The following is a 16,932-nucleotide window of genomic DNA, read 5'->3' on the forward strand; positions in this document are numbered from 1 at the left end:
ACTCCACCTGCCTCCCTGTCACAAAGGACTGCTCATTCTCTCCTCCCTGACCTCCCTGCCCTTGCTGATGAGTATCTCTGCTCTTGCCCTTTTCAACCTTCTGTTGTCTCTACAGATTTTAGGAGACAAGGATATCTATAAAGCTTTAATAATGCCAATTACAAGTAAACGCCAAAGGGAAACCAAGAAACAAAATTAAGCATGGCATTTTTTACTGAGTTTGGCCCTGGCAGTCTACTCTTTTCCCACACTGTCTACAACATTCTGTTCTATAGTGAATAAACCAGAATTCAATTTAACAAAATTATGCTCAAGACCCTGAGACTATGCTGTGAAACAAAAGGGTGGGGAAGAGCAGCAGGTTGTGAGAGAAATATGAACTCAGCTACAGTTCAGCAACTTTCTGTACATTCTAATTTTCAATTTTTTTTTGTCTGCAGAATAGAAACATAGTGTAATACAAATGTGGGAATGATGTGTTAATTGTAAAGCATTATAATGTATTATGCATGAAAGAGCTGCCTATTGCCTACAAGAAACTTCTTTAATAGTTTCCATTAAATAAGTAGCATGAGAATATAGAACATTAAATAAACTTTAAAACTTAAAAACTATTAAATAATTTAATAGTTTCCATTAAATTGTAAGGTGACATGAGAACATAGAATAAGTCTTAGTCTGCAGGGTTGCCATTATAGTTTGGATATTTGTCCATGCCTAATTCTCATGTTGAAATGTGTTAAAATCCTCACTGTCAGAGTTAGGGCTTGATGGGAGGTGTTTGGGTCATGGAGACGGATGACTGGTGTATTGTTGCTGTCCTCATGGTAGTGAGTTCTCATGAGATCTGGTTGTTTAAAGTGTGTGGCACCTCCCTAACTCACTCTTCCACCCGCTTCTGCCACGTGAGATGCCTGCTCCTGCTTTGCCTGCCACCATGAGTGAAAGCTCCCTAAGGCATCCTGGAATATTAGCAGATACCAGCGTTATGCTTCCTGTACAACCTGCAGAATTGTGAGCCAATGAAACCTCTTTTCTTATAAACTACTCAGTCTCTGGTGTTTTTTATAGCAATGCAAGAGTGGCCTAACACAGTTGCCATAACAAACTACCATAGACTGAACTGAGTGGTTTAAACAACAGAAACTTATTTTCTCACAGTTCTGGAGGCTGGAAGTCTGAGACCGGGGTGCCAGCATGGACAGATTTTAGTAATGGTCCTCTTTCTGGCTTGCAGATGGCTGCCTTCTCATCATATTCTCACCTGGTAGAGAGAGAGTGAGACAAGTTCTCTGGTGCCTCTTCTTACTTGGTCCCATTTCATCATGAGGGCCAAACCCTCATGACCTCATCTAAACCTAGTTATAGCCCAAAAGCCCCATCTCTAAATACCACCACATTGGAGATTAAGACTTCAACATATGCATTTGGGATGGACACAAGCATGCAGTCCAAAACAGACACCACCATGGCCCATCTCCTATTTGACTTCTAACTCTTGACATTGATGTTAGATACTTTCATCTAACTAGAAATAAAGCTGCTCAAGACAGCCTATTGGAGAAATCTGAAAACTGTCCTTAATTCCTATTCCTTTTTGTAGTATAGTATAACTCTCCTAGACTTAAAAGTATGCACCATTAATATCTTTAATACACAGGGGCTGATGAGATATGCCTTCACTATGCTTTCAGGGTCAACAATAAGAGGGGGTTATGTATCGTACTATTTCTGAAGGACTTCAGTTAACATTGAAAATAAATCCTGTAAAAGTAAAATCAGTTCTTCTGTCCTCAGTTTATATAATTCAACTGCAGTGTTGGGGCTACTAGGGCTGAAGCTAGAGTGCTTCCGTATCTCACCAGAACAGCCTCATGTAAGATGTAGTGGGTTAAATTGTATCCCCCCCAAATGGGTATGTTGAAGTCCCCAACCCCACCACCTAAAAACATGAGCTTATTTGGAAATAAGATCTTTTCAGATGTTAATTGGTTGAGGTCTTACTGGAGTAGAATGCATTCCTAATCCAATATGACTGGCATATTATAAAAGACAGCCATGTGAAGACAAAGACACACACGGAGAACACCATGTGAAGACAGGCATTTGGAGTGATGCATCTATAAGCCAAGGAATGGCAGAGTTTCCTAGAAAACAAATGGAAGCTAGGAAGAGTCAAGAAGAAAATCCTCTAAGGTTTTAAAGCATGGCAGTAGCAAGAGCTTGATTTTTGAACTTCTAACCTCCAGAACTGTGAGACAACAAATTTCACTTGCTTTGTGATCGTTACCACAGCCCTAGAAAATGATGCCATTTGGTAGCATGTCATAGGAGCTAAAGTAAACAGAACGTTCCCTGCCTTATACTGGGTAATAAATCTATTATAAGACTGTCAAAGCTAACTCCACTTCTACCTTAGGATGTCTTGGGTCCAAAGCAACACTGAAGACAAAGTGATATGGCTTGAGATTCCTCCAGTGGACTCTGGGCTTTTGCCTTTTGGGAAGAAAAGCTTTCAGGTGATCTGAAGGAGAGATCTCAGTACAGGAAGTATGTTCACTGGCACAAATCCCTTCCATGCTGAGATTCCCTAATTCTCAGAAATGCATAGTTTTGTGGAACACTGCTCTCATCTGTCTCTGTTCTGGATGTTGGGAAGAATTCCTCTAACTAGTTCTCCTAGTGACTCTGGAAGGTGGAGGGATATGAGGCTAAGTCTGATTTAGCTACACAGAACATCAGGATTTATCTACCAGGAAAACTGCCATCCTCCTTAGGGCCTCGCTCAGCCTGGATACACCTAGTGCCCTTTCGTCTACTGCCAGGCATTGCCACCTACCAAGAGAATGGCCTGGAAAGGCAGTTAAATGAGCCCCTCTCCTCAGCTCATATTTCAGTTACCCTACCTTTCCCATTCTCATAAACTTTCCAGCCCCCTTCCCTGAAATCTCAGACTGACTTTGGTCTTGACCTCCCCTTTCTTGCTTGGCAGCTCTGTTCCCATTTTCCAGCCCCTGCCTGCTGTGTGTTGTGGATGTAGACTCCTCTGCTAGAGCTGCTGATGCACCTTGTCTCTCCCACAGCTGAGTCCTACCAGTCTAATCTCCTCTCTGCTGCTCAGATGGTTCTGGCTCTTGGCATTGGCTTCTTATGCTGTGTTTTCTAGGTCCTCTTCTTCATTCCCTTAAGCCAATGCCAAAAAAAGTATCCACATTCTTCTTTTAGCAACGGTCTTATAAGGTGGTGGTGTTTACCTCTTCGGAACTAGAATAGCTGACTTCTGGCTAGAATGTGCAGAAGCATAATCTACTGCAGGCAGTTACCCTGCCCTGAGACAGTTATCTAGAAGTATAGGTGGGCATAAAGACAGAATAGATTCCTCCCTTTGTTTATGAGACAGAAAAAAGTATGCCACATGCTTCTGACTAAACCTTACATGTTTTGCAACAGCCTCAGACAAAGGAGAATGTCTTCTGAATGGTTATGGATATGTGTATATGAAGAAGGCTAAATACAAATATGGCCCTTGCTAAACTATCTTCTTCTTAATTTTTCTGCCCTTCCCTGTTATTCATTTCTCTGCCACTCCCTGCTATATTCAAATGACAACTTACTGGAGAGAGTTTTCATAGATTGTCTTGGAAAGACAGCAAAATGGCTAACTCATTCACCTATTGCTACATTCTGAATGTGTCCACCCAAAATTTATATGCTGAAGTTCCAATGCCAAATGTGAAATGGGTTATTCAGGAGGTAATTAGCCTTAGAGGAGGTCAAGAGACGAGAGCTCCTATGATGGGATGAGTGTCCTTACAAGAAGAGACTAGAATTTATAGTATTCTGCCATATGAGAACACAGCAAGAAGGCATCCATGCACAAGCCAAGAAGAGGGCCCTCACTAGAACCACACCCTGCTGGCACCCTGATTTTGAACTTTCCAGTCTCCAGACTGTGAGAAATAAATGTGTGTTCTTTAGCCAACCCCCTTCCCAGTCCATAATATTTTGTTTTAGCAACCTGAGCTATCACTGACAGTTTTATAGAAAATAAATTTACTAAAACCTACTTTTATCAAAAAAGCAGAATAAAGAGGGAGTGACACAGATAACTAAGAAGATCTTGGGGATGGTGGGGTTGATAAACCTATAATAAACCATTGGCTTGATAAACTGCTGCTATGATCAGGAAGCATGATTCTGCACTCTGAGCATGAAGACATTAAGAATGTGTGAGAGGCTAAGAAAGAACAGATGCCACAAAGACAATGGGAAGACAAAGAAATTTTGGATACATAACAGCTTCCCTAGTGAAGTCATATCTCATAGTGTTTCACACAACTTTGCTTCTCCATTCTAGGATAGATAGAATCAACCCAGGTGTTTTACAGCCCAGCTGGCTGGGTAAGGGCTGGCAGACCCAGACAGCCAAGGACTTTTCCAACATTTGATTTGTGGCTGTAAGTCTAGCTCACTCCTGAGATAAGTGTGAGGATCCAAAAAGATGCAATTTCAAAAGAAAAAGAAAAACATAGCTCTGAAGTTTTTTATCACTTGCTATTCTGATTTAAAATTTCAATCTTTATCCTAAAGTAGTTTTGTTTCCAGAAGTTTGGAGTAAATTTGAATCAAAATTACTCTTTTTAAATGTTCCTCAGTTTCATTCACTCTCTTTAGTTATATAGCTGAATATTTGTTTTGTAATCATTTATCATTTTAATAGTAAAGGCCTGAAGGGGAAAAAAAGGTGTGCTTGTTAGGATGTATTTTACTGTAAGAGGTTCTAGCCCCTTGGTCCCAAAAATTATCTCTTTAGCTCATTCTCCTAAGTCATACTTAATTTACTTCAGAAGCAATGCATATTTTGTGTCACATAGTCTATTTAGCAGAGTTGGGTTGTTTATTACCCAGACTATTTATTCTGTGATATATAATCATACACAAAATGTGAAGGACTCCTTTTATTGTATAGTGTTTTCTATTCCATCTCTCATTAGTAATACATTTCTTAAAAATCAAACACAACTTAGATGTTTATTTGTTAAATTATTTCATAGCCAAATAAACATAAATATAAATGTAATAATACAATTTGCTAATGTATTTGTTTAAAGAGTTATAGCTTTCCAAGCATGTGATTTCACTGAGTTTTTGTTATGTACCTTTTAATACGTATTACACAGGTAAAGAAATGAGGCTGTAGATTGTATAATATCAAAAATTATGCTGGTGTTTAGGCTACAACATATGTTTCTCTGTCTTCTCCCTAACTTTTAGAATCTTCGATTCTTGGGTTTCCACATTAGGCTAGGCTGTGATAGTCTTCTCCAGGGGTTACAAACACTAGTCCATGGGGAAGTATGTGCGGACTGATATAATTAGTGGAATCTTAGAAGTTGTGATCTTAGAGACAGACCAAGTCATGGGAGATATGCAGGATCCAATTGTAAATCTCTTTCTTTTTGAATTTACTTTTAATTGCATGTAAAAATTCTATCTATTTATCTTGCACAAGCTTTTATTTTGAAATATGCAACATTATAAAATCACTAAATCAAGCTAATTAATATGTGCATTATTTCACATCTTGATCCTTTTGTGGTGACACTTAAAATCTACTCTCAGCAATTTTCAAGAACAAAACACATTGTTATTAACTATAGTCATCATGTTATACAGTAAATCTCTTGAACACATTCCTCCTATCCATCTAACAGAAGTGTTGTATGCTTTGCCCAGCAGCTCCCAACCTTCCCTGCACACCACCTCAGCCCTGGGAAGTCACCATTCTACTTTCTACTACAAGTTCAACTTTTTTATTATAGATTTCACACTTGAGTGAGATCATGCAGTGTTTTATCTTTCTGTGTTTGGTTTATGTCACTTAAGATAATGTCTTCCAGGTCATCCATGTTGTTGCAAATAACAGAATCTCCTTTTGTAAGGCTAAACAGTATTTCGTTGTATATGTGTCTGTGTATGTATATATAGTATTTTGTGGTATAAAATACTATATAATATATAAATACAATAAAATACTATATAGAAAATAAATTTACTAAGACCTATTTTTATCTAAAAAGCAGAGTAAAAAGGGAGTGACACACATAACTAAGAAGATTGTGTGGATGGTGAGATTGATAATCCTATAGTAAAGCATCCTGTAACCATCCTATAATAAACCATATTTATATTATAGTATTTTATTACATTTATAAAATACTATACACACACATACACAGACACACACACACACCACATTCCCTTCATTGAGTCAGCCACTGATGGACACTCAGATTGATTCCAGATCTTGGCTACTGTGAATAATGGTAATTGCAGGTCTGTCTTTTTAATATCCACAAAACAGCTATGGCTAGTCAGAGAGGAAAAACATAAAAATAATAATCCCTAATTCAGTTAATCAGTGAAAGATTGTTAAAGGAAGTTATCTATAAACTCTTTGGGATTTTTCAGACTCAAATCAGAAAAAAATATTGATAATCTATAACTTAAAACTAACAGAAACCAAGTGAATTTGAAGAGTTTATGTAACCGAGTACCCCCATTTTCTAAAAAGGAGAATGAGTTACTTATTTTATCTGCTTTTCCCTTTTGCTGTTTCCCCCTGTTCCCCGCTGTTCCCCACTTTCTACTTCACCTTTTAGAGTGTATAACCTTTTACCTGTCCTTCACCAGGCACCTCCTGTAGGGCAAGTTCATCTAACTAAGTGCTTTGAAACTCCAGAACAGAACTCTCTCCCACCAAGGGACTGCCTTACAAGATAACAGTTTATTTACAACCCAAAGTATGTCTGCTATGAAACTCTCACACATCAGGAGGTTGCCTTGAGAAACAATAGCCAATCTACAACCCAAAGAATGCCCCCTATGAAACACACTCCCACCTGGAGAGTTTTCAGCTGTTTTTACAACCTAGTCCTGCCCATCAAGGCACCAGCAGTCACCAGCTTGACTGTCTGGTAAATAAGGCAGCAAAGCTAGCATACGGCCGCTCCACCTGCTCACTTCCTTCCCTGTGTGCCATTCATGAGAGGCCCCTTTCAAAAGCACCTGCTTTCTGCTCCAAAGGGAAGGTGGTACCATTTAAGCAGAAAGCCTGTACTTCTTCCCCTGAGCTAGCTTTGAAATAAAAAGTCACTGTCTTTATACCAGACTTCACTCTTGTTAATTGGACTCTGCAAGTGGCCAGCAACTGAATCTGTGTTTCAGTTACAATTAGACTAAAAATTGCTGTTATAAAAGCAAGTAGAAGCCAGAATATATGTTCTCTCAGTGGTAGAAGATGAAAAGCCTTAGGTCAATAAGCTGTCTCAGTTCTTGTGGGATGGGAACCACAATGTACCTGGAATGGTAAAAGCTATATTCACAGTGGAAAAGTCTTTTTCAATGCTGGCAATACTTGGAATTAGGAATATAGATGATTAAATTTACTTTGTACTTTGGAAGCCTTTGTAAAGTTAGGGGATGAAAGAATTTACACATACTGTAAAGGTTTAAAAGAATTTAATAGAGAGTTGTAATGAAACTGATTATTTAAATAAGTTTATTCATTTCAATTTGAGTTTATTGAATGTTATTAACCTCCCCCCATAGTGATCCTTAAAGTTTACTAGATTTATAAATGGTATAATAAAATTGATATGCCCTTAGCTGGGCATGGTGGCGTGTGCCTGTAATCCCAGCTACTCAGGAGGCTGAGGCAGGAGAATTGCCTGAACCCAGGAGGCGGAGGTTGCGGTGAGCCGAGATCGCGCCATTGCACTCCAGCCTGGGTAACAAGAGCGAAACTCCGTCTCAGAAAAAAAAAAAAAAAAAAAAAAAAAAAATTGATATGCCGAATTTTAAGGCTTAAAGGAAATGAAGCTTTAAACAATTACATTAATAAACTGGATTCTACTGAAAGTCCCAAGAAGCAAATTTTCTGCTTATAGAAGCCTCTCCCCCAACCCCTGGGTGAAAAATAAGAAAAAAACACCAATGTATGGCATTCTCATCAGCAAAATACCTTCCTGTTCCATATTGAGTGAATCACCAGGCAGCCCTGGCTGGATGTCCATTGTCTCCATTGTCCCCAGAGCCACCTGCAGCCAGCAGCAGCCAGTTGCCTTGCCCACTTTTGTTCTCCCTCAGCAGGAAGAAAAGAGACGAAGCAGCTACTCCTTGACTTCTCTTAGTTCAAAAAGAATACTTGAATTAAAACAGAAATGGGTGAGTGAGAGTAAATTTCAATATTCTCACTGTGAAAGACAAAATACACAGACAATTAAAGAGATTATTTTGTTCAGCTCTTGTATTAGGGGGAGAATGTTCAGTAGTGAGAACAGTGTCAAGGACAGGAGGCAAAGAGAACTTAGGGTTTTATAAAACGAGAGAGTAGTCGAAGGAGGGTGGGGATAGGTCACCCCTGGGAATGTGCTAGGTCATAGTTATCAGTTATATATGTAACAGGGGTCTTAGGTGTCAACCCAGCCATTTCTCAGAACAGAAAAGCAGGGGGAGGATTTCTCGACCACCCTTGCTTTCTAGGAGCGCAGGACTCAGATAAAATTTAACATTGCTGTCGAAGGATGTCAATATATTTTACGCCAAAGTATATTTTTCAACATATTTTAAAATGGCTGCCACGGGGCCAGCAGACCGAAATGTTCCTACAAAGCTGTCTTTCGTGGGGGAAATTTGCGTATGTAGAGAATCTTCATTAATGTAGTCAAGCATTCCCTTTCTAGGTCTTTCCCACATCTAGGAGAAATTAAATGAAAGTGACTCCTTTCAAAGTCTGAAAAGAAACATTTACCATCTATTCACTCTGAGGGCTACTATTAGGGAGGTTTGTCTACATAACAAGGCCACCTATGCCAGCCAAGCCTCTCCCTTTTTCCCTCCATGACCTGTCATGCCACTAAGACCTGTTTTTGGCCAAGCTCTGGGCCCACATTCTTTCTGTACCCTATTGGAGGTTTGAGTCTTCATTCTGAAGAATCCCAGGTATACATGTGAAATAAATTTGTATTTCTTTGTTTCTTTTTTTTTTTTTTTTTTTTTTCTTTTTTGAGATGGAGTCTCGCTCTGTCACCCAGGCTGGAGTGTGATAGCACAATCTCGGCTCACTGCAACCTCCGCCTCTCGGGTTCAAGATACTCTCCTGCTTCAGCCTTCAAAGAGGCTGAGATTACAGGCGCCTGCCACCCCCACCCCACCCAGCTAATTTTTGTGTTTTTAGTAGAGACAGGGTTTAGCATCTTGGCCAGGTTGGTCTCAACTTAGGTAATCCACCAACCTCAGCCTCCCTTGCTTGTGCTGGAATTACAAACATGAGCCTCTGGGCCCAGCCTCAAATTTGTATTTCTTTTCTCCTACTTATTTGCCTTTCGGGAGTTGATTTTTTTTTTTTTTTCCCTAGCAAAACTTCAGAGGGCCCTTGGTCCCTACATTATGATAAATAGACCCACCTGTAATTAGATTTTTAACAATGTTTGTGACTTTAAAAATTAGTGTCCTGGAGAAAGCTGAACATTTGGTTCTCACGTTCTTTTTTTTTTTCTCTCTCTTTCTTCTGTGAACCCTGAAAATCTGAAACAGGTCTCAGTTAATTTAGGAAGTTTATTTTGCCAAGATTGAGGACGTTTACCCATGACACAGCCTCAGGAGGTTCTGAAGACAAGTGCCCAAGGTGGTCAGATCACAGTTTGGTTTTAGACATTTTAGGGAGACAGGAGGCATCAATCAACCTATGCAGGATAAACATTGGTTCGGCCTGAAAAGGCAGGACACCTCAAAGCAAAGGCGGGAAAACGTGAAGCAGGGAGGGGGCTTGCAGGCCATAGGTAGATAAGAGACAAATGGTTGCATTCTTCTGAGTTTCTGATAAGCCTCTCCAAACAAGGCAATCAGATATGCATTGATCTCTGGCAACAGAGGGGTGACTTTCAATAGAATGCAGGCAGGTTGGCCCTAAGCAGTTCCCAGGCTGACTTTTCCCTTTAGCTTTCTGATTTGGGAGCCCCAAGATTTATTTTCCTTCCACACTTCCTTCCTTTATTTCTTTTTTTCCTTCCTTCCTTTCTTCTTTCCTTTATTCCTTCTTTTTATTTATGTTCCTATTAAAGTACATCAGCTTAAAATACTTTCAGCACAAAAACACATACAAAACAAAATTTAATGTAAGTGTTCTGCATTTGGAATTAACTATGTATCTTCTTTCATGAAAAACGCTGTTCGTTGAGGTTATATTCTCTCTTTTTTCTTAAGATTTTCTTTCGTTTTTAAAATGATGGTGCTACAGGATACATTTTTGCATGTCATTTCTTTTTAAAGTAGAAAGGTTAATAACTGTATGTTTATCCTCCTAAGTTTTGGTTAATCAATTTAGTCATTTGAATCAAACCCTATGGGAGATATTTTTCTGTAAAGTAATGCAGTAGTAGGTGCAACAAAACCTGAACATTTCTCAGGTATCCTTCCTGCAGTGCTCTTTTATCACACAAATATTCTCTGGGAGAATTAACTGGCTATCATTAACAGCTCAGTATAGAAAAGCCTTCCCATCAACTTCCAACTGGGATGACCTGGGGCAGAATGTTTTAGAAGCAAAGGGAGAAACAGACAAGGGCCACCTCGGGAGGAGAGGGAAGGGGAGTCATAAGACAGTTGACTTGCATTACAGTTTTGCCAAAGGCCACATTTGGACACTACTTAGCTACAATTTAACATTTTTAGTCTTTTCTTCCTATATGCACATAAAACAAACAATATAATTAGCCAGGCTCATTATCCTCCATTCTTAGAGTACAGGCATGAAAGTTGAAGAATCCAGCATAAGAAAATCAGTTAAGTCAAAAAAAGTCAGAGCAGGAGTTCAGTCGAGAGTACGGATTAAATCAGAAGTGGCCAGCATCTAGCAGGAGGAAGACTTACCTGGAGCAGTCTTCCTCTTCCTCATTCAAGTAGGGTAAGTGCATACCATCAGCCATGGCTAGGTACAAGTAGCTGATTTCAAGTATATTGATGGTGAGCAAGAGGCAGGCACTAACGTTAGCACTAAAATACATACCAGTCAGAAGTCAGAGTCGGATAGATGAAACACAAAAGAAGTGCATGGGACACAACGTTGGGATGCTACCTTCTAAGAGAAATGCACAGAATAAAAGAGACTTTATGAAGATCCAAAGAAGAAAACCAAGAAATGCATTCAGGCCTGATAAAATGAATAGGAAATCTAGTTAACTGTAGCACATGGATTGATTATTAAAGCCGTCTTCACAGTCAGAATAAGACCAACAACAGCTAGCTTACTGTAGAATCTACAGGTCCCCAAGTATCTATATTTTTCCCATTGGGAGCTAAATTATTTCTGCAACCTAGACTGGGGCAATTGCTTTAAGTAAAAGTGGCTCAAGTCAAAGGGAATCAACTGTCACCGAAATAAACAAGGTTTCAAAATCAGAGCCATGTGGCAGTTTATTTGGGCACCTGGAACTGGGATCTAGAGAAGATAACTGGGAAAGCTGTGAAGGTCGTGAATCAACGATAGAAGATTACTATGCATTACTCAAGTCACAAGTCATATAGTTCTAATGCAAGAAAGGAATTATACTTAAAATGCAGAAAAATCTGAGACTGGGGTAGGAAAAAAGATGAAACTTCTAAATGAAATGGAAAGATATGATACAGTGCAAGGATTCCCTAATAACTCCCAGGTCCTAAGCTACATTAGGAGAAAGAAAATGTAACTAAAAGTCAGCAATATAATATTTTAGGTATATTCTATTTCCTAACCATATTAACCAAATGGTCAAGCTATGTCTAAGAGTATCTGTATTTTTTTCCATTAGGACCCAAACTATTTTTAGAAAAAAACTATTCTATAATGAGATGTAAGTGAAAAATAATACAGTTGGCTACAGTTACGTATATAGCTTTCTCCCACATGTATTTTATATTTCCCGTGATATTTTAAAGAAGTCCTTCACGTATTCAAGTTAGTCTCTTAACATCTGAAAAATAATATAGTCTTAAGCTGATTGAGCAGGCCCCAGAGGCTCTAAATATGCCTATCATCCCCTTTAAGCAAATATTATCTGCAGTGAAGCCATAATTTAAACTCACAAGTTTGACTTTTTAGTGTATTGCAACATTATATGCTACACACAGCAAAGCATTAAAAAATTGCATTGAGAATTGCCTGTCCCAGGCTAGGCGTGGTGGCTCACGCCTGTAATCCCAGAACTTTGGGAGGCCGAGGCAGGTGGGTCACGGGGTCAAGAAATCGAGACCATCCTGGTCAACATGGTGAAACCCCGTCGCTACTAAAAGTACAAAGATTAGCTGGGCATGGTGGCGCATGCCTGTAATCTCAGCTACTCGGGAGGCTGAGGCCGGAGAATTGCCTGAACCCAGGAGGCGGAGGTTGTGGTGAGCTGAGATCGTGCCATTGCACTCCAGCCTGGGTAACAAGAGCGAAACTCCATCTCAAAAAAAAAAAAAAAAATTGCCTGTGCCTCCCCACAAGAAGAACGGAGGGGAAATAACATTTATTGAATATCTAATACATAATAGGGTGTTAAGGCACTTCTACCTGTAATGTCTGCATGTGTTTGTCATATCTAATTTATACCTCATTTAATTCCAGATGAATTTCTTGTGTATTTTTCATTAGGTACTTCTACATGTATTATCTCATTTATTTCTCATAAGAGACTGGGGGTCAAATGTTTTTATTCCAATTTTATAGATGAGAAAACTGAGGGTCAGACATATTAGATAACAAGTCATAAATCACCATTAATGAGCACCAAGAAGGAAACACTTTAACCTAGACTTGCTGAACCTAAAAAAATCTGTTTTTCTAACATTTCACTGTTTAGGAATCAACTCTCCAAAGCAGGCATTTGCACACAATGGCCAGCATAAATCTGAGGTAGTTTTCGGTATCACTGTAATAGTTGAGACCAGAAAAGCCATCAGAAAATTATATAATAGAAATGATCTGAGTTTTTGGTGCCTATCAATTCCACTTTTCCTTCTGTGATGTTGTGATATAATAAGAAATACATATTTGGCCTTTATCTCCAGTTCCTGGCACAGGATTCTGTCTCAACTCTTAAAACCCTTGTAACTTCCTGAGTGATAGGGATGAGAGGAGCATTATAAGCCCCTTTCAACCATGCTGGAGTTTATGCTAATGAGATGGCTATAGGAGGATGGAAGCAGGTTGCCAGAGGACCCAACCATGTGATTTCAGGGTTGAAATTTTCAGCCCCACCCCCTCTCCTGGAAAGGAAGACAGGCGTTGGAGTTGAGTTTAATCATCAGTACCCATTGATTTAATCAATCATGGCTATGTAATAAAACGTTCATAAAAACTATTTAAAAAAAAAAAGGGTAGGTTCAGAGAGCTTCTGGGTTGATAAACACATGGAGATGCTGGGAAGATGATGTGCCTGGGGTGTGTGGACAATCCCTGCCCCTGTCCCATACCTTGCCCTGTATACCTTTTCATCTGGCTGTTTCTCCATATCCTTTGTAATATCCTTTATACAAAACCAGTAAATATAGGTAAGTGATTCCCTGAGTTTTTTTGAGCCACTACAGCAAATTATCAAACCCAATGAGGTAGTCTTGGGATCCCCGATTTATAGTTGGTGGATCCAAAGTTCCAGAGGCCAGATTGTAATCTGAATGGGGCAGTTTTGTGGAACTGAGCCTTAACCTGTGGAGTCTGCACAAACTCTAAGCAGTTAGGATCAGAATTAAGTTGAATGGTAGCACATTCAGTCACTATTCACCCAGAGTTGAATTAGTTGGTTGGGGGGAAAATAAAACCCAACACATCTGGTGTCAGAAGTGTTGTCCGTATCAGTGTTTGTTTTCCTTTTGCCTTCTTTCTCTACTTCACTAATTTTTCCTTCCATGATACATTCCCTGAATTTCCCTGCCTGCGTCCCCAATACTTCTCTCCACTATATTCACATCTGTGTATATGTGATATGTGCTGATGAGTCACATCCAGTACATGAGTTGGAATTAGGTTTGGCTACATATAACAAGAAATCCAGGCCAGGTGTGGTGGCTCACACCTGTAATCCCAGCACTTTGGGAGGCTGAGGTGGGTGGATCACCTGAGGTCAGGAGTTTGAGGCCAGCCTGGCCAACATGATAAAACCCCATCTGTACTAAAAATACAAAAATTAGTTGGGCATGGTGGCAGACACCTGTAATCTCAGCTACTCAGGAGGCTGAGGCAGAAGAATTGCTTGAGCCTGGGAGGTGGAGGTTGCTGTGAGCTGAGATCACGCTACTACACTCTAGCCCGGGTGACAGAGCAATACTCTGTCTCAAAAAAAAAAAAAAAAAAATACAAATACCATGTTTATGTAAGACAGAGGTTTATTTAAATATCATATTTAAAAGGCCAGAGGTAGGGCTTCCAGGGCTAGTATAGCAGCTTTCAACAGTACCCATCTACCCAGCCTTCTTCTACAGTTCTCTACCATCTCTAGCATGTGGATCCCATCCTCAAATATGCCACATGGTTTAACATGCTAGCCGGAGCACAGATTAACATAGTCAGATTTCCAGTTAAATGTTAGCCTCATATAAAGAAGTATTCCCTTTTGAAAACTTTTCATTATATTTCTATATTAGGTCCCTAAGGCTCCTGTAATAACATATAAAAACTAGGTGTTTTAAAACAACAGAAGTCTATTTTCCTACAGTTATGGAGGCTAGAAGTTCAAAATGAAGGTGTCAGCAGAGCTATGCTCTCTCTGAGAATCCTGGGTGGAATCCCTCCTTTTCTCCTTTGACGGCCACAGCCAGCAGTTCAATCCTTGATGTGCCTTTCATCTGCATCATGAAGATCTCTGCCTCTGTCATTACATGGTGTTCTTACTTTGTTTCTGTCTTCACATGGCATTTTCTGTGTCTCATCTCCTCTTCTCATAAAAACATCAGCCATTGGATTGAGCTCCCACACTCCAAAAATGGCCTTATTTTATTACAACTACAAAGACCTTATTTCCAAACAAGGTCACATTCCAAAGTACTAGAGTTTAGGAATTCAGCATAACTTTTTGAGGAATACAAGTCAACTCATAAGAACCTTATTAGACAGGATTAGTTGCATGGCCATGACAATCTGCAATCAAGAGGGGAAATGTCATCTTTAGCTACATACATTGCCGTCCGAAATTAAACTGGTGCTATTACTAAGGAAGAATAGAATAGATGTTGATTCCCTGTCTTAACAAATCATTGATCAAGCACATAGTAACACCCAGTACAGTGAAGAGCATATAATAGACCCTCACTAAATATTTTTTAATAGACAAATGAATGAGCATTCTAGAATTATGTTGATAAAAACAGAGTACATGGTAATGGGATATGTTTATAAAGTACAATAATCTGTAAAGTCCCATCTTGATATTGAAAGTGCAAATTTTATCTAGAGAAGATATTCTTTATAAAACTTAGAAGAGCTTGTCAAATTTCTGGTCCCATTTGCCCACAAACTGAAAACACTATAAGCCATGATCAAGGAGGCAGAGGGCTTTCTGTCCCTTCCCTACCAATAGGCATTAAACCCTAGCAGTGGTTGTTCAGATGAAAGCACAGGGACTAGAAGCAAAGGTTTCAAGCAAGAGCCAGGAGACAAATGCAACTTGCAGAGGTCTTTGGTGTGCTCCAGTGCTTTTTTGAATTTTTAATTTATTGCCTACTTTTAAACATGGTGAGATTTCAGATAGAAATACGGATTTCTGATTTAAACCCTGAGGATCTGGTGATATTTAACTTAAATAAATACATAGCAATTATAGGCTGAGTCTGAGTAAGGGGTGTCTGCTTCAGATGGCGTAAGCATTTCTATTTTTCCAATGGCCCCTCTTCACAAACTTATGCCTTTTTCTTGAACTTTGAAGGCGTTTGACTAAAGTCATCTACAATATTCGATGTAGGTGATTTGCATATATGAAAATGTCATCAACTTTAAAGTATTAGTAATCATTAGGAAATAAACTACTGTAGCAATGGCTGTGTGACATGAAATATAAGTGATCTCTAAATTGTGCAATATATTATTTAATATTAATATTAGTCTAAATTGTGTAATATATTATTTAATATTGTGCATATAGGTAATTATAAATATATATAAATTGATAATGAAATAATATATATTTAATAATACACATATATAAATTAATAATGAAATAATACATTTGCTCAGGGTTCTTTCCTACCAGACTGTTGACAGTAGAAAGATATGCCTTTCTTTTGATCTCATATTTTGGTGCCATGAACTAGTACGTTGACCAATGAACAAAGGGAAATGAATGTGTTAGATCTAAATACACCACACATGGATACATCTATTGACCAAGTGATTGAAAAAATACTTTCTGAACATACTTCCCAGCATTATTCCTGATGTTGGATCTTAGCAGTGAAACAAATGAGACTCAAATCTCTGTCCTCATGGATCTTGTTATCTAGTGTTGGTGTTTAGGGAGAGCGAGGAGACAAATAGGTAATAAACAAGTAATTTATAATATAATAAATCAAATCATGATGACTGGTTTTAAGAAAACTAAAGCAAAAAAGGGGGGGGGGAATCTAGATCAATATAATTTAAGATAAGGTAGTCAGGGAAAGCGTCACTGAGAAGACAGTACTTGAAGGTATTGAGGAAATAAACCATGTAAATTTTTTTAAAAATGAACCTTCCAAACAGAGAAAAACAAGGACAAAAAGCTTGAGACTATGTAAGCATGCCTGGTATGTTCAAGGAATGGAAAAGAGGGCAGTGTGTATGGATGAATGAGCTAGAGGGAGAGTAGTGGAAGGCAAGGCCAGGGATGAGGTGAGAGGGTGAATCACGTAGGCTCCTATGTGACATTCATTTTGAGTACCTGG

Source organism: Saimiri boliviensis, chromosome 1 (genome assembly GCF_048565385.1).
Source record: "Saimiri boliviensis isolate mSaiBol1 chromosome 1, mSaiBol1.pri, whole genome shotgun sequence".
In the NCBI taxonomy this organism is placed as follows: Eukaryota; Metazoa; Chordata; class Mammalia; order Primates; family Cebidae; genus Saimiri; species Saimiri boliviensis.